The following is an 18,169-nucleotide window of genomic DNA, read 5'->3' on the forward strand; positions in this document are numbered from 1 at the left end:
GGTACATCCAGTCCTCTTGCACACTACAAGAGATTTTCCACTATTGTTAGAATAAGTACAAGTCCCACCCTAGGACCTTTGTTACAAACTCCTAACAATCACCCTAAGATAGCACACCACTATCTTAGTTTATAAAACTTGAAGAAAGAACACCGCTTTCCTCAATTTACAACACTTGAAGAAAGTACACCACTTTCTTCAATTTACAACACTTGAATGGTTTAGCAATATGAATTTTGACTTAGATCAATATGATATAACAATTGATGTACAATGATAACAATCCAATATAATTTCAAGTACACTAGAGAACTTTTCTCAATCATATGGAAATGTAAAATCTGTACTTGAAATATAAAAGTGAACCGTTGAATAAATCAAAACATTTTAGAAAGTTTGTTCAAGGTTTGGTTGTAGGATTGGTTGTTTATTAAAGTGATGTGATGGAGTATTTATTCTCCATAGACATCACTTCAAATTAGTGGCCTTCATTCCTAGAGGTTTGATGAAGAAATGCAATGATTCAGAACCATTTCAGAATTGAAAAATTGCATTGTTTCTAGTTGTATTCGACTACAGCTTGTGTGTAGTCGAATACACATCCTTTTAACGTTCAGTTTTATTTGAATTTTGAAGCTTGTATTCGAATACACATTCTTGTATTCGAATACATATGTTTAAATTTGGCCACTGACTTGGGTTTGTATTCGGCTACACCAGGTTGTAGTCGAATACAAATGTGCAATTTTAGTTACTGACTTAGCACTCGTATTCAAATACAATGTCTCGTATTCAAATACAGATGTTCAGTTTTAGCTATTGACTTAGCACTCGTATTCGATTACACCATCTCGTAGTCGAATACAGATGTTCAATTTTAGCTACTGACTTGTCTGTATTCGGCTACAACATGTTGTATTCGAATACAATATTTTATTTTGCCAAAATTATTATTTTCAAACATTATTTATATATTTTGACCCTTTGAAAATCCTTTTGATGCATATGCTAAAATGAAAGGTTCTCATGTGCATTTGAAATATACGAATATTAGATTGCATCATGTACCTTTACATTATAAAACTTCTAGCATATTTGACCATAGTTGTCTTTGATGTTTGACTTCTTTTTGAGCTTGCAACTTGATCACTTTCCTTGGTCTTTGTCTTCATCAAAAACATGTATTTTACAAGTGATAAATGTGATATGTGTTTAATCGATTTTATTGTATCATGTTACTGCCTTATATATGTTTATTATATCGTTAGGGTACTAGTTTGAATATTGAGGGTATCTAGTTAGATATTAGTTCGCTATAAATTTCAAGAACAAAATTTCTTTGACAAGAGGAGAATTGTAACACCCCAATTTTTGTAATAAACTATTTTATTAATAAAATTGGATTTTAAATAATTAATTTGGTGTTAAAAATATTTTAGAATATATGTTGATTAGTTTTGTGATTAATTTTCTCTATATGTGTGTTTTCTATGATGTGCTAATCTTGTACATATTAGACCAAATAAGAGATACAAATAACAAATATTATATTTTTATATTATATATTAAGGACTTTTAGAAATACTAGAAAATGAATTTTGGACCATTCGACTATTTACACTCCTAACTCCTATTTTCTACTTCTTCATATTAATTTGGCTATTATTGTTATCGGTTGGGTTTTTCTTTCCTACCCATGTGAGTTACTCATTACACCACCATTTATGCCTCAATCTGTACTCTCATGTGTTGGGCCTTACGATTTTACTCTTTTACTTGTACATCTTTTATCTGCATCCCTCCATTTGCAAGAGAAATGTACCGTGCACCCCATGTTTTACCTCCCACCCCCCAATCATAAAGAAAAGACCATATTGCCTCTAGTTTCATCTATAAAAACCTCAAAAAAAATTCACAACACCCCTTCCTTTGAAACTTTGAAATATTCTAACATGAGGCCCTACCAAAACTTCGAATCTTTCAAACTTCCAAAATTAAAAAGTACGACAACATTCAAAGATTTCAAACATTCGAAACATCTTTTTACCAGATTTTCGAAAGTTTCCATGATGATGAAAGTTTTGAAGTACAATTTTTCCAGAAATAATCAAACTTTCGAAACTTTCGTTCAACATGAAAGTTTCAAAATACAAACTTTCGAAAGTTTCGAACAATGCGAAAGTTTCGAAAGTTTGGCATGCATGGAAAGTTTTGAAGGTGTTTCAAAATTTTCGTATTCAATGAAACTTACGAAACATGTTTCGAAAGTTTGACACTCTTGAAAGTTCCAAAATGCTTTTGTGGTTTTTTTGAAGTATTTTTCCTTTTTTTTTAATATTGATATATTGCAGTGCCTAGAATGAGAGGTGCGTTTGGCCAAATTATTCGCAACTTAATAGGTGATAGAGGTGATGGTGCAGAGAGAATTCCACCAACAACATCAAACAGAACGACGCAACGAAGAAAATCGTCCAATTAGGCAGCGTCGTCGAAGACAAGAGGTCTAGGATGATGATGTTTAGCCTACTAAGCATGCACAGATGGAGGAGGATGTCCCTGAGCCTCCACAGATGGAGCAGGCCGTTGAGGAACAGTATGTTGCACATGCTGCCGATACTGATGATGTTGATGATATTCATGATGCTTCTGCACATCCTGATGATTCTGATGATGTTGCTGATATTGATGAGCAGGATCAGAAGACCGGATTTCCCGGAGGACTGACGGTGACACGTGTGTTGACACAATATGAGCATCACGTGGCTCGGAGGCTATGGAAAGGAGAGGTATATGTAAATTAATTTTTAATTATGTTTAATTATTTGTTTATTTATGTTTAAGTTTATTTAATTAATTGTATATTTATATATATGTTTAATTATATTTATGTTTAAGTTTATTTAATTTAAATTAAGTGTTTATTTAAGTGTTTATATTAAGTCTTTATTTAAATTTATTTAATTAATTGTTTATTAAAGTTTATTTATTTAATTAATTGTTTTGTAATTACTCGCAGGATCGTGAATCATTAAAAGTTATTACTCACGAATTGCAGCTGAAGAAGTTTGTCAAAGTTCTTGTGCCAGATCCTGTAAAGCATTGGATTCGGGAATCTGGGCTGATGCATCTATCTTCAGGCTACCTCACTATGGCTGATGCTGGGCTGATATCCGCATTTGTTGAAAGATGGCACAAAGAGACCAACTCATTTCATTTGTCATTTGGAGCGATGACTATTACTTTAGACGACGTCGCGACTTTCCTTCACATCTCACCCCATGGTAAATTTTTTGATGCACCTGTGAATATGAACATTAATAATGCTGCAAGAGCTGCACATGAGTACTTAGGTGCAACATGGAAGGAATCATGTGCTGAGATTAATTATAATAAATGTGTCCACTATAGATTGCAATGGTTGCGTGATTTATATAGTCGTCTCGTTCAAACTAACCAGTTTGAGTTTTCGGCTAGAACGTATCTGTTTCATTTAGTTGGCTGCACTATTTTCGCGTATAAAACACATACGCGTGTTGAGGCGAAATACATTACTTTTTTTTTATTGATTTACATTGTTGTCGGGACTATTCGTGGGCTTCGTCAACATTGGTTTTCCTTTATGACAATCTGGGAGATGGAACTGTCCACGACACTCGACAGTTGGGAGGTTACATGACCCTACTACAGGTATATCATTTATATTAAGTTGCATCATTTTATTTATTTAATTATTAATTTAATTATTTATTTAATTATTAAGTTGTGTTATTTTATGATGTTAATTATGTTGCAGTGCTGGATTTACGAGCACTTCCCTAGGATCTGTAAGTGGGTTGATAGAGGAGCGGTTCCTGCACATCTTCCAAAAGCATGTAGGTGGGCTGCAAAACATGCTGTTGAAGGTGGATTGATGGCATATCGTCGGAGACTTGATGCGTTGTTGCTCGAGGATGTAGTGTTTACACCATATGAAGATGATCGAGCTAATCATACGTTTGTATCGATTTCGATGTTTTCTGGATATCTTTGATGTGATGGAGTCTCAGTCCCATATTTTCCAGAGATATGTCTTCAACAGTTTGGTCGTATTCAGTGCATTCTGCGTGACGTTCCTCTGATGCCGAACAATATAGATGGGGTCTGGCAGACTACTATGAAATCAGTTGTAGCAACCTTTCGGAGACTATATCCTATTGCGACTTTACCTGGAGAGATCGTTGCAGACTACTACGCATGGTACATTAGTGTTTCACATCCTCTGATCCTCCCTGCATCCACTGTTGCACCTTCGAGTCCACATACTACTGCTGCTGCACATGCTGGTCCATCATCTTCTGCACATGCTGCTACTGCACATACTGGTCCATCAGAACGAGACCGTAGAGCAGCTGAGCTTGTACGTAGGGCCATAAATTTGGTAACTCCATTTAGTGAAATTCATACCATATTAAGTGAGTTAAGCCTCTTGTACGAAGATTAGTGATTGTGTTATGTACGAAGCTTAGCGATTTTGTTATGTACGAAGATTAGCGATTGTGTTATGTATGCTTGTGTTATTTAATCTTTTGTGTTATTTATGAAATTATATTTTGAGTTAATCCACATCTATTTTGAGTTAATCCATAATGAAACGTAAATGATAAAATATAATGAAATACAAGATATTAAATTATAATCTTCATTTAATGAAATACAAGATATATTCTAATCTTCACTTTATGAAATACAAGATGATTTGCTAAATGATGGATCAATGTGTTCTCAATGCTTCATACGTGCTGCACAAACTATTTCCCATGTCTTTGCATATTCACTACAGTAGTCTTTCCATTTTTTTGAGGTAGGTGGCAAAGGACAATCAGACTTCAATTTGATCTGAACAAGAAAATATTAAACATTAATATAATAAACAACGCTAATATCCTAAAAAAATAATTTAATAAACACTAATAAATTTTACCTGTACCCAATGATTTTCATTTACGAATTCAATTGCTAGTAAACAATCTTTCGACGATGCGTTGTTTAGCGGAAAGAATGTCATATTCAGATTACGAGACAACGACGCCAATATGACTTTATATAGTGTTGCTATCACGTAACCCAAGTCTGGTATAGACATCCATTTATCTTTTCCTTGAGCACCCAATCTTGATATTTTCAATGAGTTTCGCACTGATTCAACACTGTCATCGAACACATTGGCATAAAGGTCTTGATGTAGACGAATCTCTTTATCCAATTGTGTTCGAACTAAAGGCCAAGATTCTTCAGTCCATCCTAACCATGCTGCAATTGCACGAAACCCACAAATTCCATCAGCGACAACATCGATTATCTCCTCATTATACGGATATGTATAAGAGTAGGAAAATGTATGTAAAATGGTTGCTTTGCATAACACTGTGATGAATGAGATGGTTGCCTTGCAGAACGTTGAGATGGTTGCTTTCTAGATTCTTGAGAGGCATCAACATACTTCCAATATGAAGGATCACGAGGAGTATCAAATTCTTTCTTTTTACTAGCTCCCTTGGTTATCACCTTCTCTGGTGGTGCAAGTATTGATGTTGTATGTGGAAATAAAACTTCACGCACCTTAGCCCTGAATATCCTTTGACTTAAAATATCGTGTTTCTTCATGTACGCTTTCATTGCTTCTAACTCTTCTGAAAAGTCATAATCTGATAAAGAATCTTCATCCCCCAATTCATTCTCAAGGCTTAACTTTCTCCAAAAAACATGAATGCTATCTAAAGGGATAACATTACGAGATATCTGCAACTTTGCCAACTCACAAGCACATAGTAATCCACGAGTTTTTCTGATTGAGCAACCACATATTGTTTTGTCGATACCTACAATATTCACTCTCTGCAACTGTTTGTCAATTTTTTTTAAACATTTCCTTGATACACAGTGATGTAGACTTTGAAAAAATGGTGAATTATACCCGTGCTCAACATCCTTGATGGTTTTCTGAAAAGAAGATTGAATGATACATATTTGGTTCTTCAACATCATATTCACAACATCCCAACTTTTACACAAATCACCAAAACTAGTTTGCAGCATGTTTTTCAATCTCCAATGAGCAGACTCAACTCTACAAATAAATTAAATAATACAAATTAAAATAAATCACATTAAATAGTAAATTATATTTTCTAAAATAAAACAAATCATAACACAAATTTAAAAATACGTGTTAGATGTTGTGTTCCCCAAATGCATCACTCTATTGGTCCAAACATTGACAAATCTTTCTTTGTAAGGTGTTAACCATGAATCTTTCACATAAACAACGAAAATAATAATATCGGCACACACTAACTCAAAATGTTGTAAGTGATGATCATATTCCTCCACACAAGTCGGATGTACAATTTTTTTCCATAAATCCGTTACTTCTTCTTGTCTATCCTTTTTCACATATTGTTTGCATCTTTCCCCAATATTTTTTTTTTTCAATATGAAATGACATAGCAAATGTATTGAAGTAGGAAACACAACACTAATCGCATTCATCATGGCAAGATCTCTATCAGTCACAATAACTTTAGAAATTAACTTCTCAGATTTGAATAACTTTTGTACCTTTTCAAATGCCCAGATGAAGTTATCTAGTCGCTCTTGTTCCAAATAAGCAAACCCAACCGAAAATGTCAAACTAGTAGATGTGATACCGACAATTTCAAGTAGTGGTAACCGATATCTATTTGTTTTGTATGTGTTATCACATATCAAAACAAAATGAAACGTGTTTAACAACTTTATACAATTAGTATGCGTCCAAAATATATATCTCAAAACATCAGAATTCTCCCGTCTTCTTGTCCAATACACATAATTTTTTTGTTGTATTAACTTCAACAGATGCTGCATTTATGTGTCTGAACCTCTCAATGATGATCAATAAGTACTCCTTGCTTTATATATTTGACTTGGAATTGTGAGTTTAGCTTTATTTTTCTCTTTCAAAGCATTTAAAATGAATTTGGGTGCAAGCTTATACTTTTTCATGTCATTGACAAATTTCCTCTCTTCTTCATTTAAACGCCCCAAATAAGAAAGACCGGTCACAATATCAAGTAGATCATGATTGTGTGTTCCACAAAGAACACTAATTTTCCATCCTTCACCGACACTTAACGGAATACATCTGAGAGTAAACGGACAATTTTCCTTATGAGAACAAGTTACTGTTGATTTTGATTTATATCTTCCACCTCTTTCGCATCCCAAAATCAATTTGTCTTTTCTTCCCCTCTTTCTGGTTGCTTTATCTGATCGAATGGTAACAATTAAAATTCCATTTTTCCTTCCAATGGTTTTTGCCCATTCAAATACAGCTTCTCGAGAAGGAAATACCTACAAAATATGTTTCAAATAAAACATCAAATGTATCGTTATAATAAAAAATTTATCAGTCATGGATTATCAGTAATAATAATACCTGATCATGATGAATTTTTCTGTAGAATCTATACTATTTCTTGAAGCAGGAACCTCGACTCTACTCATACCTAATATCAAAAATAGTAATAAATTTAAATAATAATAAATTTAAAAAAAATATTGAAAATTTCGAAAGTTTTGAAACTTTCGAAACTGAGTCACTTCGAATGTTTGAAATTTTCGAAGGATATGTGTTTCGGAACTTTCACATTCATCCAAACTTTTGAGAGTTCTGGAAATTTACGTTTCGGAACTTTCAGATTCATCGAAAGTTCCGAATGTTTGTGTTTCGGAAGTTTCAAATTCAACGAAACTTTCTGGAAATGTTAACTTCGAAAGTTTCAATTTTTTTTTTGTAAAATTACATTTCAGAGGTTTCCTTTTTAACAAAAGTTTCGAATATATTAAATAAAACTCACTTTTTAATTATTTCGAAAGTTTGAAACTTTCGAATATTAAGAAGATTTTGGTAACTTTCGAAAGTGGGGGTGAGAAAAGAGATTGGTAAATTTTTTTTTGATAATTTTATATAACATAAAAAGGGTAGAATGGTCATTAAAAAATGGGGGGTTGGGAGGTAAACTAGGAGGAGTGCACAATACATTTCTCATAGTGAAAACCCTAAAATAAGTTGTCGGCTCTTTATGTCGGCCTAAGTGAGGCCCAATTGCTTGAAACCCCAATTAGTTGTAGACTTGTTTTGCTGTCTAGATTAACTTTCTCAAATATAGTAATTTTATAATACTTTCTCAATTTTTTTTTTTTTACTTTCAAACTTTTCCTTTAAATATTAGAAGCTCATAATTTTTTTTTTAATTCTTTTTGATAATTTTAATGATTGTATTTTCTACTATTTCCTTTAAATTCTTTTAAATTAGAGTTGAAGATGAAGAAATTAGGGTTGAAAACAAAGGTTGTTGAGTTTTTATTAAAAAAATTGGAGTTGAAGATTAAAATTATTCAGTTTTTTTATTATTTATTTGGTTAATTAATTAATTAGTTTTAAGTTTTTAATCAAATAATTAAATGACATAATAAAATGGTGGGGGGGTGCACAGTACATTTCTCCATTTGCAATTGAAAATGAACGAAAAACAAGATGTCATAACCAAGTAACACACAACCAATAATCCTTATTTCTCTCAGATTCACTCCCACCAATTATTTGCCAGTTGAGTCGATCCCAACCTCTATCCCACACAATAGTGGCCACTGAATCCATTTTTGGCATCAATTGTATTGACGGTGGCTCCATTATATAAGAAATAGATGTGTTTCATTCCTTGGGCGAACTGTTTTTTACCGATTCTGAAAAACACGTTTGTCCGATTATGATTTTGATTGCATAATTTATCAGATGCATCTTGGTGGTTTTGTGAACTCGCATTTATTTAGATTCGTTAGTGTACGTTGTCGATCTGCAGTTGCTATTGAAAATCTCATTGATTGATGTGTTTGAGAAAAGTTTGAAACAAGGTAAGAGGTGAGATAACGTTAAAATTCATGAGATTAATATATTATGAGATGAACGAGAAAATTGTATTTTCCAACAATCCATCTGAGGCTCGCTATGTACGGCCATAGCCCTTTGAGTGATAAATCAATTAATTTGCAAAAATGAAAATTGTGAGATTAAAATGTGTAATAGAAATATTTATAAGGTATTGATTGATTTAACTTTGCAAAATGTTTGGTGTTTGATATTATTGTGATATTAGATTTAATTTTGTTAAACGTGTGGTATTTGATATTATTGTGATATTGGATGTAGAATGAATTATGTGCATATGTTTCATTAGATGAGTTTACGTGAGGTGATAATAAAATATGGACGCATTGTGTGATATTGGTTTATTCGATGATAATGATGTATGATTTATGATAGTGATGTTATAAGTTTGTGATAAATTTATGTGATGATGATTTATGATTGATGATAGTGATGTTATAAATTTGTGATAAAGTTTATGTGATGATAACGTTGTTACAAATTTGTGTTGAGACTTTTGAAGTAACTCCGTAGTTGATGAAATAGTGATTAGTCCAACTTGTGCTAAAGATAATGCTGTTAATGGAGATAACCATTAATAATTTTTGAAGTGGAGATTATTTATCTTGGAAGAAAACACTTAAAGCTCCAATCTTGTATCCAACCCGATAGTGGTTTAGTTGCTTCTTCAATCTGGGTTGTTAGGTTGTTAGGCTTGGCTTGTAGGGTCAAGGTGATTAGTCCCTCAAAAGTATAGGGTTGTTAGGCTATTTGGAAAGACTTGCTTGGAGAGTCAAGAGTTTTATAATTCAAGGTATTTGAATTAGTGGATTAAAGTCTTCTGAATGAGGAGAATTGATGTAGCCAAGTTAGTGATGAATTAGGATAAATCTATGTATCAAATTATTTATGCTTTCATTGTTTACTGCATCTGAATCTGATTGCTTCTTATCCAAGTAATTCATAGAAACAAATCAACCTTCTTCAAATTTGCAAAATATTATCGACTTTATCAAAAACAATTCAATCCTCTTCTCTTATTTACACCTTCAGGGTTAAAGGAAGCGTTTTTATATAAGAAAAATTAAATTATGAAGAATGCTTATATAACATACACTCAAAGTCAAACTAGTCATTTCTTTATAAAAAAAATTGTTTTTATATTTTGATGTTTGCAAATTGTTTTTTAATATAATATTAAAAAAAAAAGCTTCTTTTGAGAAATAAATTAAAAGTTTGTGTTTTTTGTCGCAGTCTAAAATTTCGTATGTTTCTTGAATTCAATTGAATCACCACCAAAGTTCAATTTAATATAGGGAAAATATCGAGAACCCTTAAAAAAAGAAGAAAAAAAATAGTATTTGAAACCAAATTTTGTGTTCGGGAGTCGATTATGCGTAGAAAAAGTATTAGCATCCTACGACATCATTAAATTACATTTACCTATAATTAATTATGCACAATTAACGTTAATTTATATAAATTTATTTCTCATTGTTTAATAGGAAAATATAATCTTTTTTTAATAATCTAGAGATAGAAATGTATTTAAAATATAAGAGAAAAATAAATTTTTTATCATTATGTTTGACAAGAGTGTGATCTTGCTCCTACGTATCTCTCGGTGCGATGGAGAAATCAAAGTTACGTAATTGTTGGGTAGAAAATACAAATGTGTTGATTGTTTTTAAAGAAAATTTGTTTTGTTATTGATAAAAAACAGTTGTTTTAACGGAAAAAAAAAAGTTTGTTTTATTTGAATAATTATTTTGAAAAGCGAGTTTTAGGACTATCAAGTACAACTCGTGTCTAAAATAACTCAAGGCGTAAAAAGATGTCAAATCTAATTTAATCAAATTTAAAAGTTAATTTTGGATTAACTTATTTATAAAAAAAATAAAAAATAAAAATGAAATTTAGAACTATCAAATTGTACAACTTGTGTCTTGACAATTCATAAATTAAAAAAAATATCACATCTTGTTAATAATTAATAAAAATAGAATATATTTTTTTTTATAAAAGTTGTATTTATTAAAAGTTGATTAAATTTAATATTTTAAAATAAAAGGTTGGACCTTTCAAATAGATGAAACAAATCTGGACTATAGAGTTAAAAAAAAAACAATTGGACTTAGAATTCAAATTTACTTTAGGCTGCATAGACCCAAAGATTGAAAAAAGAAGAAAAGAAAGACGACGGCGGAAACATCTCAAATTTTATATAAACTATTTTATTAATAAATAGTATTTTAAATAATTAATTTGATGTTAAAATTATTTTATAATATATGTTGATAAAATTTATAATTAATTTTCATTATATGAGTGTTTTCTATAATATGTTAGTTTTATAGGACTAAATGAGTAATATTGTAACATCCTAAATTTGTTGTTATTATAAATTAGTTCTATAGAGTTAAATGAGTGTTTTCTTATACGTATTTTGCTGTGATAATTTTCTATGTAGTTTTTTTTTTATCTACTTATCTTGATGATTTATTAAAATTAGTGATTATTGATATTAAATCTAATTTTTATATTATATATAACTATATATTCGTGCATATTAATCTTAGAGTGTTATTATGTTAATCCTAATATTTTGTTATTATTGTTAACTAGATCTTTGGTAGCTAAATTTATTTTCAATATATATATAAATCAACTAAATTATTTATAATATGAATAAATAAATTGATTTATATAAATGAAATATAATAATGATGGCCAATGAGTTACGGCTATGCGTAGTCCTAATATGCATACAAATATATGATATGCATATTAGAGAATTGTATCGTCCACCTTCCCACCTGTACCTCATAGAAAATACTATATTGCCCCTATTGTTATCTATAAAACCCCCAAAAAAATTCCCTTTGCTGCTTTTTCACCCATTTCCTTCAAAACTTTGAATGGTCTGAATTAAAAATTTGCAAACATTCGAACATTTGAAACCTATGAAACTCAAAAGTAAGACCACCTTCGAAACTTTGAAATTTTCGAAATAGTATTTTTCAAAATCTTCAAAAGTTGCCATGAACATGAAACTTTCGAAGTTCATTTTTCCCAAAATTTTGAAACTTTCAAAAGTTTCCATCAACATGAAAATTTTGAAATGCAGAAACCTTCGAAACTTTCTAACAATCTAAATGTATTGAAATGTAAAATTCACAAACATGAAGTATTCAGTTTTGAAACTTTGGAATTCATGGAAAGTTCCGAAATCATTTCGGATGTTTGGCCTTCAATGAAACTTCTGAAATCAGCGTCGAAAGTTTGGGAACAATACAAAAGTTCTGAAATGCAGTTTTTTTATAGTTTTTTTTCATTTTTTTTTTTTATTACTGATGTATTGCAGTGCCTAGAATGAGAGGTGAATTTGGCCAAATTATTCGCAACATGATAGGTAATAGAGGTGATGGTGCAGAGAGAATTCCACCAACAACATCAAACAGACCACAGAACGAAGCAAATCGTCCAATTAAACAGCATTGTCGTAGACATGATGTCTAGGATGATGTCGTTGAGCTTACTGAGCCTGCACAGATGGAGGAGGATGTCCCTGGAGCAGGCTGAGGAGCAGTATGTTGCACATGTTGATGATGCTGATGATATTGATGAGCAGGATCAGCAGCCCGGATTCCCCAAGGGATTGGTAGTGACATATGTGTTGACATAGTATGAATACCAGGTGGTTCGGAGACTAGGGGAAGGAGAGGTATATTTTAATTAATTTTTAATTATATTTAATTAATTATTTATTTAAGTTTATTTAATTAATTTAATCATGTTTATTTAATTTAAGTTTATTTAATTAAGTTTATAATTTAAGTTTATTTAATTAATTGTTTTTTTTAAGTTTATTTAATTAGTTTAATTAAATTTATTTAATTTAAGTTTATTTAATTAATTTAACTATGTTTATTTAATTTAAGTTTATTTAATTAATTTTTTATTTAAGTTTATTTAATTAATTTAATTAACTTTATTTAATTTAAGTCTATTTAAGTTTATTTAATTAATAGTTCTGTAATTACTCGCAAGATCGTTGGTGGTTAAAAGTTATTACTCATGGATTGAAGTTGAAGAAGTTTGTTGAAGTTCTTGGGCCATATCTTGTATAGCATTAGATTCGGGAATTTGGGCTGCTACATTTGTCTTTAGCTTACCTCACGATGGCTGACGCTGGTCAGATATCTCCATTTGTTGAAAGGTGGCATAGGGAGACCAGATCATTTCATTTGCCATTTGGAGAAATGACCATCACGTTAGACGACGTCGCAACTCTTCTTCACTGCTCACCCCATGGTAAATTTTTTGATGCACTTGTGAATATGAACACTAATAATGTTGCAAGAGCTGCACATGAATACTTAGGTGCAACATGGGATGATGCACTAGCTGAGATTAATTATAATAAATGTGCCCAACATAGATTGCAATGGTTGCATGATTTATATAGTCGTCTCATTCAAACTAATCAGTTTGAGTGTGCGGCTAGAATGCACCTGTTGCATTTAGTTGGCAACACTAGTTTTGCCGATAAAACACATACGCGTGTGGAGGCGAAATACGTTAGTTTATTTCTTGATTTAGATTGTTGTCGGGACTACTCGTGGGAAACACAACACTAATAGCATTAATCATGACAAGATCTCTATAAATCACAATAACTTTAGAAATTAAAGTCTTAGAGACAAACAACTATCGTACCTTTTCAAATGCCCAGATGAAGTTATCTTGTCGCTCTTGTTCAAAGTAAGCAAACCCAACCAAAAATGTCAAACTAGTAGAAATGACACCGACAATTTCAAGTAATAGTAACCGACATCAATTTGTTTTGTATGTGCTATCACATATCAAAACAAAATAAAATATGTTTAACAACTTTATACAATCAGGATGTGTCCAAAATACATCTCTCAAAACATCTGAATTCTCACGTCTTCTTGTCCAATGCACATAATTTTATTGTTGTATTAACTTCAACAGATGTTGCATTTCTGTGTACGAACCTCTCAAAGATGATCGATAAGTACTCCTTGCTTTATATATTTGACTGAGAATTTTGATATTAACTTTATTTCTCTCTTTCAAAGCATTCAGAATGAATATTGGTGCAAGCTTATACTTTGTCATGTCATTGACAAATTTCCTCTCTTCTTCGTTTAAATGCTCCAAATATGAATGACCGATTACAATATTAAGTAAATAATGATTGTGTGTTCCACAACGAACACTAATTTTCTATCTTTCACCGATACTTAACGGTATACATCCGAGGGTAAACCGACAATTTTCCTTGTGAGAACATGTTATTGTGGATTTTGAATTTGATTTATATCTTCCACCTCTTTCGCATCCTAAAATTAATTTATCGTTTCTTCCCTTCTTTCCGGTTGTTTTATCTAATCGAATGGTAACAATTAAAATTCATTTTTTCCTTCCAATCTTTTTTGCCCACTCAAATACAACTTCTTGATAAGGAAATGCCTACTAAATATGTTTCAAATAAAACATCAAATATATATCTATAATAAAAATTTGATCGGTGGTGGATTATCAGTAATAGTACCTGATCAATAGTGAATTTTTTTGTAGAATCTATAATCGTTCTTAAAGAATGAACCTCAACTCTACTCATAGATAATTTAAAAAATAGTAATAAATTTAATTAATAATAATACTATAAATCTATTTTTTTAAATAAAATTTTAATTATTATTAAAATAATTAAGTACATTTTGAAAATTTATCATAAATCGAAACTTTCAAAAGTTTTGAATTTTTTGAAATTAAATTACTTCAAAAATTGGAAAGATTTAAAGTGATGTGTTTCTAGAGTTTTGATGAATTCTAGACGAAATACTAGATTTTGTTAAAATTTATAGATTAATAGATTTGACTTCTTACATAAATTTAAATTCAAAACTTTACACTTGTATTTAACTGAATTCTAAGTGATGTTTTCTGCTCCATAATAAAAAGAAATTCACTAAATTGTTAATACTATTCTATTTCCAATATGAATTATTTTTGTTAAGCTAGTATTTTATTTTTTGAATATATTTGCCTAGTATGGTTTAGTTGACAAAGAAAACGAGATGTTCAATTTTTATAATATGATGATTTAATCTTAACTAATTACACTAATTTTAACTTAGATATTATCATTTCGATGATCCAACATTTAAATCTAACCTAATTACAATGAAAATTACTTACAAATTCTAAGTTAGATTATTCAACTATTCAATCTTAACTAATTTGATTGACAATGAATTGGATATTATAGTTGCTATTATCAAATAGTTAAATTTTAATAAATAAAAAAACTAATTATTGTTGAGGAGAAATCCCAAATAAGATGTTTTGAAGATAAACACACAAATTAATTAATCTCTAATCATAATTTTGATTGTTTTGCTATTTAACTTGTGTTCTTAAGTGAGTTATTCAACATAGGTGATCAAGTACACTCATACAACAATTAATAACCACACCATGATATAAATCAAAGTAAATCATGCTTTAACTGAACTAGAAGTTGATTACAAGATCATTATGATTTTTAACAGTATCATTTTGGTTTATAAGAATATTAGTCTGGAAAAATTAAGATCATTCTAGTTTATAACAGTATCATTCTAGTTTATTAGAATATCAATCTGGGCAAATCAAGATCATTATGGTTTATCAAGATCATTCTAGATAATACGTTTTAAGGACGAGAGTAAAATAAATAATTTTCCAAAATCCAACACATAAGATAAATGAATATCAAGACCAAAAGTATAGCTAAAGGTCCAAAGAAGCAAAACAACAACAAGAATAATAACCAGATCAATCTCCATATTTAGAGATATGACCAAGTACAACTAGGACAACAAGAACGTTTTGGTTGCAAAGGAAGAAAGTTTTCGATTAAATAGAACACATGTTTAATAATTATCACTCTAAATAGATGTCTCTCTTAAGGATCGATGACGATGATAATGAGAATTCTCTCACCTTCATCGTGTTTATAAAAGTAACATCAAGGTGAAGACAATAGCAAGACTTTTTAGTGCAACCAAATCATTATAAAAATAATCATATTCTAACAAACAAAATAATCAAGAAAAAGCTCCAATTTTCTTATACTATATTCAAGGATCTCTTTATTGAGTTATTTTTTATAATCAATCTCAAACAAATATTTAGTAGATTATGATCCTACAACATTCTATCTCCATTTGAAACTATTGTCTATTTCTTAAGATAGTTTGAGTGAATTGTAAAAATCATTTTTCTAATTAAAAGGTAACTTATAAAAATCATTTCTAGATTGAAAGGTAATTGTTAAAATCCTTTCAATGTTTAAAGGTCAATGTTGAAACTGATCAAGGAAGATTGTGTGAAAGCAAGAACGTTCTTATGTGAAGCACATTAGTGAAAAAACTCATAAATTGTGACTACTTGACGTAGCCCACTTAGGGTGAATAAGAATATGTCATTGTGTGATTATCTTATCCTTATCATTTATTATTTCTCAATCACTATCACTAATCACGTAAAAATAATTTGTTTCAGTTATTTTTAACTAACCAAAAACGATCTGGATTTTATTGAGTAACCAAGATTGATCTTGAGTTAGTGTAAATTGAAAGCATGAATTAATATTTTAAAGAAGGATTACAATTCAAACCTCATTCCTTGTGATTAATATTGCTACTTCAATTGGCATAAGAATCTACCTCTAAGGTTACACACTCAACAAGTATTAGAGGAAAAGTGGGACTGTAACACCCAAAATTTTATAATAAACTATTTTATTAATGAAATATGATTTTAAATAATTAATTTAGTTTTAAAATTAATTTAGAATACATATTAATAAATTTTGTGATTAATTTTTGTTATATGCGTGCTTTAGATTATGTGCTACTTTTATACATATTGAACTACATGAGTAATCTAAATAACAAATATTATATTTTATATATTTTTCTAAATAGTATTTTAGTTTAATATTTTAATGAATGAGATTTTAGAAGATTTTACGCGTATATACTCGTACCAAATTAATGTAATATTTTTCTGTTTGTTTGACTGATATTAGGTATGCACATAATTATATTTCAATTATTTATATTGTGTTTGATTTCGTTTATTTTTATATACTTGTTATGATATTGTGATTTTATATTATTTATTATAATTTGGTAATTAATATAAAATATTGATGTTATATTTATTTATTTTATAATTTTAACTATTTTCTAATATACTGGTATTATTATAATGTGAGTATTTTGAGAAATAAGTATAATTGTAGAGATTATTTTGAATGTGAGAGTTTCAATTATTAGTAATATTTTTTTTTATATTGATTATTTTAATTACTCCAATTTATAAAATATTAGTAATGTTTGGAAAACTGTGTCTGGAAGAATATTAAAAAGGAGATTAAATAATTATTAATTTTGTTTTAACAAAATAAAAATAATAATAGTAAAACAAAAACATAAATAAAGGGACCAATGAGTTTGATTCATGTGCGAACCCTAATTGTTAATAAAGTAAAACAAACAAAAAGGGGAAGGGAGTTGGAAGGGCAACCGTAAAACCAAAAAGAAAATACAACAATAACCAATCGTTTGACATCACTGATCGATAACTGTTCCAGAAAACTTTATCCATTTTCGCTCAAATTTGAGTATGTTATTTCATTCATTTAACTCGTCAACTAAACATAAATTTCCAGATTTTTAATAACCCCAATTTCTCTCTAAAATATCCGACTTCTCCGTTTGTAGAATTCGTTATTTTGCACCGTTCTCCTTCACCCTAAGTCCGATTGAAGTGAAACTAACGCCAAAACGACCATGTGAAAAGTGGCAATATAATCCATTGATTGGTTTTCTGATTTATGGTAGTTTTCCTTGACCGAATTTATGATTTAGTTTTTAGAGTATGTTCTCATAATTTATTTTTAACGTTTACCCATAAACTGTCGAGTTAGATTGATTGAAGGACAAAGAGACAATGAAAAATGTTGTTTGCTCGTCGAATCGTATTCGTGTGTAAAAGTGTTGAAATAAGGTAAGGGGTGAGAGAGCGTTTGAATTCATGAGTATAATATATTGTGAGATGAACGGAAAAACCGTATTTTCCAACGATTCATCCGGGGCTCGCTACGTACGACAGTAGCCCTTTGAGTGAAAAATTAATTAA

The sequence above is a fragment of the Cicer arietinum genome, chromosome 4, assembly GCF_000331145.2.
Source record: "Cicer arietinum cultivar CDC Frontier isolate Library 1 chromosome 4, Cicar.CDCFrontier_v2.0, whole genome shotgun sequence".
Lineage (NCBI taxonomy): Eukaryota > Viridiplantae > Streptophyta > Magnoliopsida > Fabales > Fabaceae > Cicer > Cicer arietinum.